We start from the raw sequence: 16,471 nt of genomic DNA, 5'->3' as shown, positions 1-16,471 counted from the left end.
TTAAATTGGTCCTGTGCCCTCTATGTATACCTGTAAGTATATATACACACATTCACATATGTATTCATATGCCCATATACCCATATACATACATATATATATATATATATATTTCTATTCCCTTCAACTACTGAGAAAAGTTTCATCAGTTACAATTATTGTTTTTCCATGTAGGAATGTTAATAGTTCAACTTTGATAAGTTCCTTATGATTTCTTTTCCCTGTTTACCTTCTCATGCTTCTCTTGTTCTTGTATCTGAATGTCAAATTTTCTGTTCAACTCTGTTTTTTTCATCAAGAATGCTTGAAAGTTCTCTATTCCACTGAATGAGCATATTTTCCCCTGAAACATGATACTCAGTTTTGCTGGGTAGGTGATTCTTGGTTTTAATCCCAGCTCCTTTGACCTCCGGAATGTCATATTCCAAGCCCTTCGATCCCTCAGTGTAGAAGCTGCCAGATCCTGGGTTATCCTGATTGTGTTTCCACAATATTCAAATTGTTTCTTCCTGGCTGCTTGTAATATTCTCTCCTTAATCTGGGAATTCTGGAATCTGGTTATAATATTCCTAGGAGTTTTCTTTTTGGGATCTTTTTCAGGAGGTGGATTCTTTCAACCTCTGTTTTGCCCTCTGGTTCTAAAACATCAGGGCAGTTTTCTTTGAGAACTTCCTGGAGGATGATTTCTAGGTTCTTTCTTTGACCATGGCTTTCAGGTAGTCCAACAATTTTTCAATTATCTCTCCTGGATTGATTTTCCAGGTCAGCAGTTTTTCCCATGAGATATTTCACATTGCCTTCTATTCTTTCATTTGTTTGGCTGTGTTTAACAGCATCTTGATTTCTTATAAAGTCATTAGCTTCCATTTGCTCCAGTCTAATTCTGAAGCAATGATTCTCCTCATTGAGCTTTTGAGATTCTTTTTCCATCTGGCAAATTTGGCTTTTTAAGGCATTCCTCTCCTCATTGCCTTTTTGAGCCTCTTTTGCCATTTGAGTCAGTCTGTTTTTTAAAGTGTTATTTTCCTCAGTCAGGCTGTTGACTCTCATTTCATAACTTTCTTACATTGTTCTCATTTCTTTTTTTTTTTAATTTTTTTTTTAAAGCAATCGGGGTTAAGTAACTTGCTCAAGGTTACACAGCCAGTTATTTCTGGGTGTGATGCTGAGTATCTGAGCCCGGATTTGATCCAGGTCATCCCAACACTGGAGCCGGTGCTCTTACTCGCTGAGCCACCTGGCCGCCCCTAAGCAATTGGGGTTAAGTAACTTGCTCAAGGTTACACAGCCAGGTGTTTCTGGGTGGGTGCTAAGTGTCTGAGCCCAGGATTCGATCTACAGGTCTTCTCAACACTGGAGCTGGTGCTCTTACTTTCTGTGCTACCTGGCCGCCCCATTGTTCTCATTTCTTTTCCCAATTTTTCCTCCACCTCTCTTATTTGCTTCTTAAGGTCCTCTATGGCCTATAACCAGCTCATATTTTCCTTCGAAGCTTTTGGTGCAGGAGTTCTGACTTCACTGTCTTCCTCCTGTTCCATGCTTTGCTCCTTTTTGTCCCAAAATAGGAGTCTAATGTTGGAATCTTCCATCTGATTTGTTTCCTTTGCCTGGTCATGTCGCCCCTCAGTCACTAGACCTTTGGGCTTTTTGCCACAGTAGGACTCTGCCACCAGACAGGGGAGCTCTCTTCCCAAACTCTGGGGTTTTCTCAGTTGCCAGAGGTATTAGATGGGTGCCACCTCTGAAGCCTCCACACGTTCTGGCAAGCTGGACATACACCCCAGGACCTCCACCCTAGACTGCAATCCAGATCCAAGCAGGCTAAAGCAAGAGTGATTTACCCTCAGACTGGTGGTTGGTCCCCCTGCACTCTGCAGGCCAGGAGCTGAAGCTGCCACATGGCTGTGCCAGCATCTCAGAGGTTTCTCACCCCAGGAGCAAAAGTCACGCACTCCCATTTACTGGTCCCAAAGTCCAGACTGCACTGACCTCTCACTTTTTCCTTCACATCTATGTGTTGATAAATCTGGAAACAGCTACAGCTGAAGCTGATCTGGAGTCCCTCTGGCTGGCAGCTGGTCAGGCCCACCCTGGGGCTAAAGCCGTGGCATGCGGCTGGGCTCAGCTCCCAGAGCACTGCGCTGGCCAATTTCTGCTGGCCTGCCGGCCTGTCCTCAACAGGAGGTTAGCTTCTTTGTGTCATTTTGTGGGTTCTGCAGCTCCAAAGTTTGTTTAGAGTCCCCTTTTTACATGGATTGGGGAAGGTGGAAGCTGGAACTCCAGGGAGGTCCTACTTCTACTCCAACATCTTGGCTCCGCTTAAAATTATTTTCTATAGAATTGCTTTCCAGGTTTTCTAGCAGTTTTTTTTTAATTGTGCATCAATATAATAGTTGGGGTCATTGAATATTATGTTATTATTTTTGCTTCTATAGGCTGCATACCTAACCTGTTCTATTGATCAACTTTTCTATTTTTTAACAAGTACCAAAGAGTTTTGATGATTATGGCTTTGCAGTATAACTTGAGATCTGGTAATGTTCTTCCCATCTCTTCCCCTACCCTACTCTCTTATTATCTTCCTTTATATTCTTGACCTATTTTCCTCTGAATGAATTTTGATGGTAGTTTTTCCAAACCTGAAAATGATTAATTGCTATAGGAAAAATAAGTCAATTAATTAAGATACTATTGTCGTTTTCATTATATTGCCACCCCCCAACTATGAACATTTAAGATATCTCCAGATTTTTAAGGTCTGTCTTTATCTATTTAAAGAGTTTTTTTTTTTATGTAAAGAGCTGTATTTGTATACTTCCCAAATTGCTCTTGGTATATACTCTGTAGTTATTTTAAATGGAACTTCTCTATCTCTTTCTCCTGGGTTTTGTTGGTTGTATATAAAAAAGATAATGATTTAGGTTAATTTATTTTATATTCTGCTACTTATCTGGTTATTTTAACTTATTTTTAACTTGTCTAGTTGTCTTTCTGAGATTCTTTTTATTTGTTTTATTTTATTAGATGTGGGCTTTAAAAAAATTATTGGGGGCAGCTAGGTGGTGCAGTGAATAGAGCACCAGCTCTGGAGTCAGGAGGACCTGAGTTCAAATCTGGCCTCAGACACTAACCACAAAACTAGCCATGTGACCTTGGGCAAGTCACTTAACCCCAAATGCCCTACTTTCCCCCCTCCAAAAGAAAAAGCAAAAAAAAATATTTATTTATTTTTGGTTTTCAACATTAATTTCCACAATATTTTGAGTTCCAAATTTTCTTCCCATCTCTCCCCTACCTCCACCCCAAGATGGCAAGCATACTGATTACCCTTTCTCCCAGTCTGATCTTTCTTCCCTCTTCCTACCCCTTTCCCCCTTACTTTCCTGTAGGGCAAGATGGATTTCTATACTCCATTGCCTATATATCTTATTTCCCAGTTGCATGTAAAAACAATTTTTTGACATTTATTTTTAAAGCTTTGATTTCCAGATTCTCTCCCTTCTTTCCTCTTCTATAGTCTAATTTCTTTTCTTGCCAGCCATTTATTTGACCTTTGATGTCTTTGCCTCAGTAGAACTCTGCTTCCAGAGTAGAGAGAGTTGTGTCCCAAATTGTCAGAGCTTCTTCTAGGCACCTGCCTCAGAATTGTGAGGAGGACTGCCTCTGCACAGTCTCAATAAGCTCTGCCATGCCAGTGCTCCTCACCCCAGAATGGCTGCCCAAGACTGCAACTCAGATCCAACCAGAGTAAAGCAAGACAAGGCTGCCTCAGTGATTCCTGCAATTGCCCTGGTTGCTTGGTCCTGCCACTTTTCTGTGGGCCTGGAGCCCCAGAAGCAGCTGCACCACTGCCACAGCCACTGTTGGTACTGCCACACCCACCACTATCTCTGCCACCTTGGGGGCAGGGGCCAAAATGTGTTCTTCTCTCACCAAGGTTCAACAGAGTTTCCCCACTGATCTTTTACTGTCTCTTTGGCATTTGTGGGTTGAGAAGTCTGGAAAGCACCACAGCTGCCAGTGATTTAGTCCCCAGAGGACTGTTCTGGCCAGTCTGTGCTGACATGGTCCACATGGGACTGGGACTGCACTCTGCTCCCAGCCCAGTGTGATAGACACTTCCTTTCGGCCTGCCTGGCTCTCCTCAACTGGAGATGTATTTCACTCTGTCATTTTGTGAGTTCTGTAGCTATAAAATTTGTTTAGAGTCATTTTTTACAGATATTGGAGGTAGTTGGGGCGCACCCTCAAGCAAATTCCTGCTTTTACTCTACCATCTTGGCTCCACCTCCCCAAGATTCTATAACTACACTATTATATCAAGAATAAAAAAGTGCTAATATTGTTTTCTCTTTTCCAGTGTCATTCACTCAGAGGAAGCTGGCAGAGCACTTAAGTTTAAATCTGTCATCAGATACTTACTAGCTGTGTGACCTTAAGGAAGTCACTTTACCTCTGATTGCCTCAGTTTCCTCAACTGAAAAATGCAGATAATAAAAACACTTACCTTGAAGAGTTGTTATGAGGATCAAATGAGAAATTTCTAAAAAGTACTTAGCACAGTACCTAACTTGTAAAAGGCATTGTATAAATACTATTCTCTTTCCATCTTCCTTAATTTTTTTATTATTGTGTGTTGATAATGAATATCCTTGCTTTACCCCCAATAGAAAGGCCTACAGTTTACTTCCATTACATTTAACATTGGTTGTTGGTTTTAGATATTTATAACTTACCATATTAAGGAAAAGTCTAATCATTCCTATTGATTGTGTTTTCTAGTTTGTTTTTTTTTTTAATAGAAATTGGTGCTGTTTTCTGTCAAATGTTTTCTCTGTTGATATAGTCATATAACTTTTATTACTTTTAGGACTAATATGGTATGTTATGTTTATAGTTTTCCTAATATTGAAAGAACTTTACATTCCTTGATCAACTCCAATATAGACATCATTTTTTATCTTGTTAAAATGTTAATGTATCATCTTTGCTGTTTTTTTTTAATTTAACATTTTAATGGATGCTTATTATGGAGTTATCTGTTTTGTCTCTTCCTGGGATTTAGGTGTCAAGACCATAGTACCAAGACCATTGTATCGTAGAAGGAATTCATTAGGATTCTTTTTCTTTTCTTATTTTTGCAGAGAGTTTATTTAATATTGGAACTAGTTGTTCTTTGAATATGTGATAAAATTCACTTGGAAACCTATTTGATCCTAGGGTATTTTCCTTGGGAATTAATTTATGGTTTGTTCAATTTCTCTTTTTGAGCTTGGGTTATTCAAATTCTCTATTTCTTGTTTTGTTTATTTCATATTTTTGTAAATATTCATCCATTTAACTTATCTTTGAAAGGCACATAATTGGGCAAAAATAATTTCTTCCTAATTTGCTCTGAATTCTCCCTTTAAATTTTTAATACTAGTAATTTGGCTTTCCTCTCACTTCTTAATCTGTCTAGATAATGGTTTATCTATTTTATTGGTGTAATAGGAGACTTGTCAATAAACCCATTCCACATGAGCATTCTCATAATTCCTCTGATAAATTTTTAGTGTTGAAGAAGTTGAGGAACCTGCTTCTAAGAGAGTCATGGTTATAAGTAATAGAAATGCCTTGAAGAGAAATTGGAGCATCCAATTTCTGTAATTTCTGTAATTTCTGACATTCTGTAAATGGTTCCAGTCTTGCTAACCACATGTTGAATAGCAGCCTCTTTGGTGTCAGTTGTAAAACCAGAATGCAGGGTACCTTCAAAAAATATTAGTTATCCTTGACCTCTTCTCTTGGTTTAACTTCTTCTCCTTAGCTAACTTCTTTCTATTAGAAGGCATCCTATGACAGACAAATGTAAGGAAAGAAGCTTCAGATTTCTTATCAGAGGTTGATATACTCTCACCTACTAGATCTTTGTTCTTTTGTCTTGGCACTTGTTCTTCTTTTTTTGGTAAAAGAGAATGAGGACTATAACCATGTGAGTTTTAAAGATCTAGACCATGAGCCATCCAGAAATGTGGTAGTCTAAGAGTAAAGTTCATACCAGGTTTTTCTATCAACACAAAATCAGTGTTGAGGATTTAAGGAAAACCTTTGGAACCCAGTCTAATTGGTTGCTGAGAAGATCCAGCAAGGCCTCATTTAGACATGAACTTAGTGAAGCTAATGCCATATAAAAACTGTATTAAGCCTGAGCTCACTCTCCTCAGAAATCAAGGTAGTATAGAGGAGAGCATGTCCCCAAAGTGTTGGGGGAAAATGTATATCTGTACTCAGTATATCTTCAATGTAAGTATCTTTGTAAATGATAATTAATGTTATTTGGTTAAATAGACCCAGGGCAGTAGTAACTGCTGGTGGTGTCATTGGGAGGGAATATACTAAGAGTGGGGGTTCCAGTGTTGTTATTAGGAAAAGATACTCCAGCCCCTCATGCATACCACTAGAACCTTAAAGGGGTTCAATGGAGATGGGATGACTCTGGGAGACTCTTTGGATTCAGAGAATACTCACTAGGTTAGAATTTTAAAATGTTTTATTATCATGTTATTATCAATTCAGGAGTCTTTTTCATTTCAACTTTGTTAATCTCTTCTTTGATTTTTTTTTCTTTTTTGTGTTTAGTTGGGGTTTAGAATATGTGGTTTTTCTAGTTCTTTTTTATTTGCATGCCTAAGTCATTGATCTTTTCTATCTCCCTTTTTGTTGATGAAGATGTTAAGAAATATAATTTTTTACTTAATGACTGTTTTGATTGCCTTCCAACATTTTTGATATGTTGCCTCTCATTTTCTTGGATAAAATTGTCTACTGTTTTTGTGATTTGTTTTTTGACCCACCAGTTTTTTTAGGATTAAATTGTTTAGTCTCCAATTGAATGTGAATATTTTATTCAAACATTCTATATTGGTTATAAATTTTTACTGAATTATTGTATAGTCCATATTTAATATTTCTATTTTCTTTAATTTTTATGAGGTTCTTATGCCCTAGCACATTGTCAGTTTTTGTTAAGGTGCCAAGTACTGCTGAGAAATGAATGTATTGGGGTGGCCAGGTAGCACAGCAAGTAAGAGCACCAGCCCCAGTGTCAGGATGACCTGGGGGATCGAATCCAGGCTCAGACACTTAGCACCCACCCAAAAACACCTGGCCATGTAACCTTGAGCAAGTTACTTAACCCCAATTGCTTAGGGGCAGCCGGGTGGCTCAGCGAGTAAGAGCACCAGCCTCAGTGTCGGGATGGCCCAGGGGATCGAATGCAGGCTCAGATACTTAGCACCACACCCAGAAATAACTGGCTGAGTAACCTTGAGCAAGTTACTTAACCCCAATTGCTTAAAAAGAAAAAGAAATATATGTATTAATTTTCAGTATCACTCATTAATTGCAAAGATCTATCACAATTTTAAAATTTCAAAAATTGAGTTCAGGCCATTAACTTCTTTCTTGTACATCTTTTTATTAGATTTGCTTAGGTCTAAGAGGAGTACATTGAAGTTCCCAACTGTTATAGTTTTACTATTTCTCCCTATAATTTGATTCATTTTTCCTTTAATTATTTTAAGTATATAATGACACTTTGTACATATTATTTCATTGTTTATGGTTCTTTAAATATCATGTAGTTTCCCTATTAATTCCCCTTTAATTTTCTTATTTTTTCACTACAGCCTACTCTGAATTCAAAATTGTTAGCCCCCCCTTTTCTGAGTTCATCTGAGGCAAAAATCCTGTTCTTGCCTCTTATTTTATCTCATGAATCTTTATGTTTTAATTGTGTCTATTGTAAACAACATATTGTTGGGTTCTGTGTTCTATTGCCAATATGGGAATTACTATGCATATTTGTTACAAAAATTTTCTTTTTCTTTTTTTCTTTTTCAATTAGGAGGATGTAGGATGTAGAGAAAATGAATGCTTGTTAACAGAAAATAAATCCATTTAACAAAAAAGAACTCCTGCATTAGTTGATAGACGATTGGATTAGAACACAGAATTAAAAATCATTTTATGATATATAAGATTGTACTTAGTTTTGCAAGAAAAGTTGTTCTTGGGCATAAATCTTTATGAAGTTTTGCCTTTTGGAATTTATGTTCCAAGTGTTGTGCCTGGTTTTCCCCATCCCCCCTACCTCAAGGAAGTGAGCAGACTGCTGGGTCAGCTCCACCCTCCCCCACTGGGTCTCTGCCCTTTCCCAGTCAGCTCACCTGCTTAGAGGTGGGCTGGCTTCTGGGTCAGGAGCAGGAATTTCAAGGTGTGTACTGACCAGTCGCTGTTTTGGCCTCTGCAAGTTTCTGCTTATGTAATACCTAACTGTTGGCCACGTGTGCTCCCTTTATAAGCTGCGGTTTTACCTGAGATCGGGGCTGCTGCTGGCTACTGCTGGCTACTGCTGGTACTGCTATACCTGGGATGTGGGGTGATAACTGCTCAGCCCGCCATGTGGCCTGATCAGCCAACATGGCATTTAAATAAAAGGTCCATTCTAAAATTGTTACTTGGGTCTTGCTCATGTTATTCAGGGTACAGCAACTTGGAGGCCCCAGAAAGATACAGACAGCCTTCTGTGTTGCCGTCCAAGGCCCAAGACCCTTGGCCTCGGGGGATGGAGGCCACTCAGCTTTGACTTCCTTGAGCAGCTGGCATCTGAAATTTTCTCAGAGCTCAGAACTCAAGGCTGAGAAAGTCCAGACCATCCCCTGACATCGATCAGATCAGATTTCGGCTCTTTGGACCTAGATCTCTGTCAGCCTCCAGAGGTGAGTGGTTTTCTGTCTGTTGTGTTTGTGTGTTTGCCTTTCTGTTTGTCTGTCTGAAACTAACAACTTCTGTGTTCAAAAGATAGCCAGGGAAATTGTTGGACTTCCAGCTTTCTCCTTGTCTCCCCTTCAGAGAAAGAGAGATAAGAAAAGGGGAGGGGTGGGGAGGAAGCAGCCTTGGCCACTTCGGGGAGCCAGCTAGATTTTGCCGAATAAGAAGAGCTCTCGGCTTCGGAGGTAGGTATCTGCTCGCCCAGATTCATAGGGGGGCTAGCCCCTGACGAAGTTCCAGGGCCCCAGGTCTCAAGGAGGGAAAGATTGCACCTACCTCCTGACTTCGACTGGCTCCTCCCTTTGTGTATTCAGGACCTCAAAATAGGAATAAATCTGTTCTGTTTTGTTGAGATATGAGAGCTAGATGTAGCTGAAGTACAGGAGTACCTCAATCTCCAAGCAAACTCCAGACGCTGGGATTTTGCTTGTAATTTGGTTCCAGCTGGTACTGTTAGCGTAGTGTCTGTTTATCTGTCTTTCTATGTGTTCTATCCATTCTAGGATAGTAGAGTTTGTTTTGAGCCTTAGCGAGCTGGGCTGGGGCAGCCACATGGCCGGGTTCGCATGGCAGTGGCTTGGGGGGGAGGGGCTGGCTCCCGGGTCAGGCAGAGGGTGGAACCAACCGACCCCCCACCCTGTGCTGCCACTGGCTCAGGTGGGAGAAGGTGAAGGCCCCCACCCCTAGCCCTCAGCCACTGCTTGTGGGGGGAAGGGGGGGAGGAGGAAGGAGTTGGTGGGAAGGAGTTCTCCACCCACTGAAGTGGAAAGATGGGTGGGGTTGGGACCTGCACAGGGACCTCCCTCAGGAGGAAATTGGGCAGTTGGGAAATTTCTCACTGAGACTCCAGGGGCGGGGCAAGGCAGGGCCTTCCCTGAGAGGGAGACTTTCCAGAGTCCTCCAAAAACTCAGGGAGGTGGGGAGGTGGGCCCCTCTTTGGGAATCCCTCCCCTCTGATCAAAGAAGCAGGCAAGCTAGATCTCCTGCCTGACCAATTAATGCCAATTAAGTCTGGAGCTTTGAGATTGGCAGATTCAAAGCTCTCACTTTCAAAAGGTCCACCAAAATTCTTTGTTAAAGGAATAGAAAATGCTGAATGGGACACTCTGACCCGAGTGTTGTAATATTTTGAGGTTTTTTTAATTTGAGAAATTTACAATTTCTTTATATAGTCCTGGTCTGGTTAGCCTGGAATTATAATGAAAGTTAGAAAAACGGACAAACAAAATATCTTCTCAAATTCTAAGAATTAATCATTAAGAAATTGGAAATAGGATATTGGAATTGCTTTAAAAAAAAACAACAGAAGCTTTTTTGCTATCTCGGCTTGACTTATTCCTTGATTTGTAAAAGGAAAATTAATATCGTTTGTGAAACACTTGTGATCAGAATGGTATAATGATTGTAAAATGCGATGACTGGCATATGTTGGTATCTCTCTAACTTTGAATCCATGCCAGAATTGATAAAGTCAATTATTGTATATGTCATTTGATGTCATTTGATATTCATTGTTATTTTGTTGCCGTCTTTCTGAGATTGTATTGTGTTTCTAAAAGTCTGTTTAGCTAAATGAACTTAAGAAACATTTTTGAAGTAGGAATAGTATTACAGCTATTTTTTTTAAAAATCTGAATTTTGTATTGCATGTGTATCGGGTTTTTATGTTATAAAATTTGTTAATTTAAAACTTATATTTGGGTTACAAACAGGCAATAGTAATAATGCTGATATTTCATTTAAAATCTTGGCTATTATGAAAATGTATACAGTGGTTTAAAGTTATAGAGTTATAATTTATTTCCTCTGTAAAGTGCTTTGGAACAAATTTACCTAACATGATCAATGGGATAGAAGCAAGTTTTAAATACATAACATTTGGAACATAATCTTATAAATTATGTAATTTGGAAAAATTATGAACTCTGATGTTAAAAACAATTTTCTTATTACTATTCTGAAGCTGTTGAGTCATCTAAGGATATAGATATATATGTTAACTTGGATGTATGTGAATATACAATGTCTTGGGAAATTTATATTAAGAACATTTTTACACCAAATTGGTTTTAAGGAATTCCCATATTTGAAAGTTTATTTTATTATTGTTGTTGTTATTATTTTAGAAAGGCTGAAATTGAGTGATTATTAAATTTGAATTAATAATTAGCCCAGCATATTTTAAACTGATCTCAAACATGAGCATGAATGGAGAACTGAATATATATGTAAATTTGTGGATAATATTTCGTTCCTGAGGGCCATGGGTATTAGAACTCAGAAATATGTGGCTATATGATCAAAAAGGTATATATTGTTAATTTGACATTTAAGAAATTGACTCACTCTATGACCCCAGAGAGTTTTGTTTGCCTTAGTTTACTGTCCAGTAAGGGGATGGTGGTGGAATCCACATCAAAATCTCAATTTATGGGACTAATATAATTGTAAAGGTGCTTGGCACAGTGCTTGGTATTAAAAAAAAATCTCTTTGAATGAAAACTGTGTAAGCTAAAGTGAAACCTTATTTGAAACCTTTCTTAGGTGTGAAATTTATGCCAATGATTATGGGATGAACGTTTTTCTGTGCAAAACAATTTGGAAATTACTAAATTAAGATCACCAGATTGGTAATTACTTGATTTTAGTTTAAAGTTTAAATTTAGCTACATCAAAATTGTTTATGATATTGTTACTGGTAAACATTTGTATTATGTATGTTATAATAGAAGCAGTTTCTCATACTCTAAATGCTGTTAAATTAAGAATTATACTGTCAGAGGAACAAGAAAATGATGGTGAATGAAGTACTCCAGCCATGTCAGAGTTTTGATATTCTGAAATGTTGTAATTTAAGAAATCATAAACTTCTAAGTTTTTCTTTGTTTTACAGGAAGTTTCAATTCATAAATCAAGTATTTACAATAACATGCTTGGGAAAAGGTAATTATTGGTAATTATGGGAAGAAAAGATCCTGTGAATCCTCTTCTAAGTTTTGTAAAATCTAGAATATGGAAACTAGGTGTCCCTGGAAACAATTTGTGGGCAAGGTCCTCACCCCCCCCCCCCAAAAAAAGGGGGATGGTGAGAGGGAGGGTCAGATCTTGTTTTAGTTATGAAGCTCCTTATCTTTTATACCAGAATGAGTTTAATTATGCAAAGACTTTGTAAGATTTCTGGTCATTTTATCAATTATGTATAGATTTTGTAATATTGAAATTTACTGTGAATTTTCTGAAGTTTCTAGATGGGACCCTGGGATTTGGGATCAGATTAAGAATGGAATCTCTACATTTGTGAGACCTGATAAATCTTTATTGGATTGCAACCCATAAAAAAATGCTTTAAACTGTGACTGGTGAAATTTGCTGTTTAAGGTGATTTTTTTCCTTCTTTAGCAAATTTCCTATGATCAGAGCATGTAGTCAGTAAAAGATATGAGTTTTTTTTTCTGTTAGCTTATTGGAAAATCTAATATTATTTTTCATCTAGAATTAGAACATTGCAGAAAGTTATGCAAATGGATTAAGATCATTTTAAAGTTTTCAACTAACTTTCTTCATCAAGGTTTAATGAGATTGTAAAAGAAGAAGAGATCTTGCTGTTTTGATCTGAATTTGTAGTTATTTTATGCTCTAAGCAAAAGTTAACATTTGTAACTGATTAAAGATTCAATTTCTGAAGTATCTCTTTCTTCCAGAGTGAATATAATCAGAGGATAAACAAACTTTGTGAAACAAGTTGTGAGGTTCAAGTCAGGAACCTCTATTGTTTAAGGCAGTATAGTTATGTAGTGAAAGAATAATAACTTATGAAGTATCTTGTTTATGTAGTTTGTAGAAATATAAAGGAAAGTGACATAGTCTTGAGTAATGCATTATACTAACCCATCCTAACCCCACTTCTGGTAACTTTCCTCCTACTCCTTTTTGGCCCTTGTTTAATCTCTTTGCCATATTTGTTTCTTCTAGGCTCAGCACCCTTCACTTGCAGATGTCATCTCAGGCTGAGTACCCACTGTCCCAAGACCATGGCCCATCACCCCCTGGACCTGGCTTTGGCCACATCCATGACCTAGCCCCCTACGAAAAAAAGACAAATCTACCCAAATGATTTTGGGTCCCAGCTGTTTAAGGGGGGAAGGATCGGGTGCTTGGAATGATGGAGTACTTGGGTGTCTGATATTTAGTTTAATCAGAGATACTTTAGTTGAGAGAAAAGAAAGATACCATTTTTAACACCAGGTTAATTCAAACTGTCTTTAAAGTCTATTTATGAAAAGGTGAACAAAGCAGATAAGAAGGTTTGGGGACAAATGGGGTTCATCCAGTCCCTCATCTGTTTCCAGATAGTTGATACAAGTTTTAGAATTATGTTGAGAGAGCATGAGGAAGTTTTGGGAAGGCAGAAAGATTTGTAACTTTAGTTTGTAATTAATAGCTCAATCAAATTTTAGATGGCCCTATCTGAAGGATATTAGTCCATATTTATTTAATAATTTTGGGGACTGTAAATTTTACTATTTCTCTAAGCCTTGATTACAGGAGTCATCATAAAAGCTGATAATGGGATGGCAGAGGCTGCAGGCTGCAAACTGTTCAAGGTGGATGTCTGTGCTTGGAAAAGTTTGGGGACAACCTTGGACAGTGCCCAGTTGGGATCTCTCTGACTTTATTTCCCAATTGTGCATTTTCTTTCTGAAAAGGAAACCTCCCACCTATTTATGCCTAAGCCTTGCTTTCAGCACCTGGTTGCTTTCTGAATGACTAGTGGAGATGACTCATGCCTGGAATCAAACAAGGCTAAGGAAATTTTCCTTCTGGCAAGGTTAATGACATTGTCCCTCTTTTTATTCTGTAGCAAATTCACTGAGAAGTAATATTCATGGCCAAATAAATTAATAAATATAGAGATAACATCCTTTAAAGAAGGAGATGATTAGTAATAAGGCAAAAAGTAATGAAATAGATACCTAATTGACCAGCATAGTGAAGTTTGAGGAGAGCAACAGGATCAGGCCAGATGACACCTGGGATTAAATACAGATGCATGAAATTGGCTTTAAAAACTTCCTATTATGTGAATTCATGATTTGAGCATGTTTGGGAATAAGATCAGAGGAATGGATTTTGGATTTTAGCACAAGATTGGATAAGATAATGTCAAGGGTGAAACTAATGTTAATTTGTTAATGCATCTGTCTGATAATTTTACAAAGGGCAGATGAAATCAATTTTTTTAAAAAAGGTTTTTTTGTATTTTAAAAGATTCCTATACCAGGTACAAGATTTAGGAAAGGTAGAAATAACAAAAAATAAATAAACTGAAAATTCTCTGTAGTTTCAAAATATGGAACTAATCTTAAGTAATTGCACTAATTTATATTAAGTCAAAATTATCTGGTCACCCCAAGATCTGAACTGGAGAAGCAATTCTGTAACTGCATGAGGCATCTGGGATTTAAAAGTATTGTTTAAATGAAATAGGAAACTGGGATACAAGGAATTGTATGTTAATTATGATTCTTGTATAGTTTGTATGTAAGTTTTCTTGGTTATCTTGGTGACATGTAATTGTGTATCTGACTTAATGTAATCATGTCATTTTGTAAAATTGTGAGAAAATCCTCATTGTATTAACTGAGCCTAGCCCTGTGTGGCTAAGAAAACTGAACTATTTGTTTGAACCTAGTCTTGCATGGCTAGAAAACTGGACTTTTATATGTAAAATCATATTTCTAGGAGCTCTTGTATTATACATTTGAACTCTAGTCATCTAAAGATGAGCCTTGGAATCTGAAAAAGAAGACATCAGTTGCAAAGAGCTTTCCCAAGAATCTGGACCTGACCTCTATTGGGACAGCTTCTTTCCTGGAGAAATTGAGCTAGAGGACCGATGGAAAAATGTGGCCCCCTCCTCTTTCTTGTGACTATGGCCTTGATTATAGGAAGTCCCTATTAACTGTTAAATTGCTAATTGTTATGGATCCCCACTACCAGTCCTTGGGAACAGAACTGACTGACCTGTATGACACCTGGTGGTGTCAAAGATTTGACACACGCACAAAAGAAGTGGGGAATGTTGCACCTGGTTTTCTCCATCCCCCTACCTCAAGGAAGTGAGCAGACTGCTGGGTCAGCTCCACCCTCCCCCACTGGGTCTCTGCCCTTTCCCAGTCAGCTCACCTGCATAGACGTGGGCAGGCTTTTGGGTCAGGAGCAGGAATTTCAAGGTGTATACTGACCAGTCACTGTTTTGGCCTCTACAAGTTTCTGCTTACGTAATTCCTAACTATTGGCCTTGTAGGCTCCCTTTATAAGCTGAGGTTTTACCTGAGATCGGGGCTGCTGCTGGCACTGCTGTACCTGGAACGTGGGGTGATAACTGCTCAGCCCACCATGTGGCCTGATCAGCCAACATGGCATTTAAATAAAAGGTCCATTCTAAAATTACTTGGGTCTTGCTCGCGTTATTCAGGGTACAACACAAGATTTCCTCTCTTATTTATATGTAGCTGCCAGATCTTGTGTGATACTGTAGTTCTTTGGTACTTGAACCCTTTCTTTCTGGGTGTATGCTGTAATTTTTCCTTATCTTGGAAGTTTTGAATTTTGGCTAAGACGTTGCTGGTAATTTACATTTTAGGGTTTATTTCAGAAAATAATGGATTCTTTGTATTTTAGGTTTACCTTTTGGTTCTAATAGATATAGACAATTTTCACTTATGGGTTTGTCTTGGGGTTTGCTTTTTTTTTTTGGAGATAGACTTTTCTTTTGTGGTTATGGTTCTCAGGTAATATAATTATTCTTAGGTTTTCTCTCTTTGATTTATTTTCCATCTAGTTTTTTTAAATAGTAGTCAGTTCTACTATAACATATGCTTTGAAAACAGAATTTGTTTAAATTCAGTTGATATATTAAGAAACATTGTGAAGATAATGTGAATTCCAAATTTTCTTCTGCTCAATTTCCTTCTTAAGAAAAAATGCAGAAAACTGCACCATTTTACAATAACTCCCAAGCATCAACCCTTCTGATGCCCAATTCCACAAAATGTTTTCTTCCCCTGGCTTATTTTACAGAGCTTATTTAATTAAAAAAAAAATATGAACTTTTATATTTTTTTCAAATCATATGCAAAAACAATTTTTAACTTTTGTTTTTTAAAAATTTTGAGTTCCAAATTCTCTCACTCCCTGTCCTTCTCCCTCCTTGAGAAGGCAAGCAAATTGATATAGATTATATACATGTAGTCATGCAAAAGATATTTTCAAATTAGCTATGTTGTGAAAGAAAACATAGTCTTCCCCGCACTGCTCCCCCCCAAAACAACAAGAAATGCAAAGAAAGTTAAAAAAAATGTATGCTTCTACCTTCATTCAGACTCCATCAGTTCTTTTCTGAAGATGAATAACATTTTTCATCATGAGTCCTTCAGAATTGTCTTGGATCATTTTATTGCTGAGAATAGCTAAGTCATTCACGGTTGATCATTGTAGTGTTTTCCTGGTTCTGTTCACTTCACTTTACATCAGTTCATTTAAGTTATTCTAATAACATCCTGCTCATCATTTCTTCCAGCACAATAGTATTCCATCACAATTATATACCACAACTTATTCAGCCATTTCCCAATCAATAGGCATCCCCTCAATT

General features: G+C 37.8%; 1 long non-coding RNA gene across 3 annotated transcripts; it reads left to right on the top strand.

Annotated features, from left to right (window-relative positions):
- The first annotated feature begins 8,265 nt into the window (after window positions 1–8,265).
- LOC138152373 (uncharacterized) lies at window positions 8,266–15,267 on the top strand. Of its 3 annotated transcripts, none has more exons than XR_011166088.1 (3): window positions 8,266–8,999; window positions 11,708–11,757; window positions 12,787–15,267. It is a non-coding gene; the product is annotated as an uncharacterized lncRNA (long non-coding RNA). The 3 variants fall into 3 exon arrangements; XR_011166089.1 differs by having other exon boundaries at window positions 8,268–8,762; XR_011166087.1 differs by having other exon boundaries at window positions 8,266–11,757.
- The last annotated feature ends 1,204 nt before the right edge of the window (window positions 15,268–16,471 follow it).

This window comes from Petaurus breviceps, unplaced genomic scaffold (genome assembly GCF_028583685.1).
Source record: "Petaurus breviceps papuanus isolate PSGF00001 unplaced genomic scaffold, PetGlider_PUasm1.0 90925, whole genome shotgun sequence".
Taxonomy (NCBI): Eukaryota; Metazoa; Chordata; class Mammalia; order Diprotodontia; family Petauridae; genus Petaurus; species Petaurus breviceps.
Note: the sequence above shows the minus strand (reverse complement) of the source record. Positions and strands in the feature narration are given on the sequence as shown.